The sequence below is a fragment of the Cydia fagiglandana genome, chromosome 15, assembly GCF_963556715.1.
Source record: "Cydia fagiglandana chromosome 15, ilCydFagi1.1, whole genome shotgun sequence".
NCBI classification, from domain to species: domain Eukaryota; kingdom Metazoa; phylum Arthropoda; class Insecta; order Lepidoptera; family Tortricidae; genus Cydia; species Cydia fagiglandana.
Window position 1 is genome coordinate 6,762,338 of NC_085946.1, and position 2,407 is coordinate 6,764,744.

The 2,407-nt window shown below is 32.7% G+C and overlaps 1 non-coding gene across 1 annotated transcript; it reads right to left on the minus strand.

Moving 5' to 3' along the window:
- Nucleotides 1–398: 398 nt before the first annotated feature.
- LOC134671630 (5S ribosomal RNA) lies at nt 399–517 on the minus strand. The gene has a single exon (XR_010099239.1). It is a non-coding gene; the product is annotated as a 5S ribosomal RNA (ribosomal RNA).
- Nucleotides 518–2,407: the final 1,890 nt, after the last annotated feature.

The following is a 2,407-nucleotide window of genomic DNA, read 5'->3' on the forward strand; positions in this document are numbered from 1 at the left end:
AGCGTATTATTAGCAACGATAAATGTTAATGGATCACTTATCTGAATGAAAGCGAAAACAATACGCTTCTTTTCGGTATGAGATTGTGTTTGTTTATAGTAAGATACTGGTTTCCGGGAAGAAACCTGGTTATCAACAATATCAACGTTGATTAACATGTTCGCTTGCGTCAATATTGGTCATCTGATAATAAAATATACCTACATATGTATTTATTTATTTATTTTATTATAAAATATGAATAAGGCAATAAGTTCTATATTACAAATACATCCTTATAAACCGTCACACATAATAATTTCATACACTTAAAAAAAACATATATTATAATATTAGTATATGAAAGATTGTTTTACAATTTCCAATAAAGGGATGAAAAAATGAAAAAAATGCAAAAAAGCCAACGACACGTGGTGTTCCCAGGCGGTCACCCATCCAAGTACTGACCACGCCCGACGTTGCTTAACTTCGGTGATCGGACGAGAACCGGTGTATTCAACGTGGTATGGACGTTGGCGGATGTATACGCGAAATAAACTAATAGACTGTGTGGTTCTTAAGAAACGTGTTAATGTTACACACGTCGTGACAAAGTGTCTCCAGCAGTCACAGCCGCCAGGCGGGCGCTACGGTCGCGCTCATAGCAAATACAGAACTAGTTTAGTAGAAGGTAGACTACCTATAGATTATGCTCATTTAATAAATCTGAAAAATATTTTGCGGTTTCATGTAGTACAATATAATGTTAAAGGTCGATGAACAATTCAATGATTAATTTAACAAATAGCAACTCATAATTTTTCAGTTCTTTATAATTTACTACTAAACAATAATTAGGTACAAACATACCTAATGGTAAAACAAAAACAATACAATCCAATTAACGATTAAGTAGTAATGTGCTCGGCACAACAGGACATGACGTAATTATACCTACTGGTACAATGCGAACGATATAAGTAATTACACCACAATAAATGAGAAACGGTCAATCGTTTATACATAGTATTAATAAACTTTTTAGGATAAGAGATAAGTTTTACTATGAACATTAAATACTGCTTTTTTGATCTCTTTCATTCTAAATGTTATGTATGGCAATAAGCAATCCACTGAAAAATACCTACGTCGAATATTTCCGTTCTTGGTTCCGAAACACGTACAATTATACCTATACCTAATTATTAATCTAACAATAATACATAATTATAATATCTACAGTTTTATGGATGAGCTCCTAATGTTGTAACAGAAATAACTAGTCTTTACAATCATAATAAATAAATTTTCACATTCGATTAAAAAAAATAAGCAGAAAAGATACCAGATGGCTAAATTACGACATAAATATTAATTAATATCTATTTATTAAACGAAAAAAATAAGATCATAAACGAATGAATACCAAAACTAGTTAAATGAAATGTCAACAAAATGGTATCTAATGTCGATATTGTAATTTGTAATATTATTATTATGCATTTAATACACAGGACCAGGCGTAGTGTACATTCTGATGATGACGATATTGACTATACCAGTATATGGCAGGCGTTCAGTATAGTCAGCATGTTAATATTATTCTAAATATGTTATTTAAATAGACACCGAACGAAGTGCTCAATGGGAGAACTAGAAGCGGTGGTACCATGGTAAAAATGTTAGCTTCCGATGCCGCCAGGAAGACTCGACTGTCATCCACACAGCCGTAGTGATGGCAAACAAAAGGACGGTCCACGTTGTGGTAAGTACCTACTAAGCCTACTAACGACTAGTTGCATGCAAAGCGCGCGGTCAACAAATAGTTGTTTGATCAGGTACCCTTCTTTTTACGTTTTAAAATGTTATAATCTTATAATTTAGTGCCTGTACGCTCATATCCATATATTATAATCTTTTTACTATTAATGTTTTATATCGTGCAAGTGAATTGTAAATGATCTTAAACCTATAATTTATAATTGTATTATTAAAGTTATCTACTCTATTTCCATAATCTGCTGACGCTACGTTGTTATCAAGTTTCATTAATAGCTCGACGCAGCAGAGCCAGCAGGCGACGTTATAAATCTTGTTTGAAACATCTTATCAAATTAAATATTTAATAGATGATTGAATGCAAAACGGGAGTGACTTTGTCTAGCCTCGTAAATCTAGGTTATTCTGGGATAATAAGACGTTGTAAACCAGGGATGTTGCGGATGCAGATTTTTTTACATCTGCGGATGCGGATGTCAAGATTAGGCAAGCTTGTGAAAACGTCAATATTACTTTTTTAGTATTTTTTATTAAAAAAAAAACGAAACGTTTAGTATTTGAGCAAGAATATAGGTGCGTTATATTTATTAAAACAGTAACTTGGCCGACTTTTCTGGATCTAGACGACTTCGTTATATGTAATGACGAA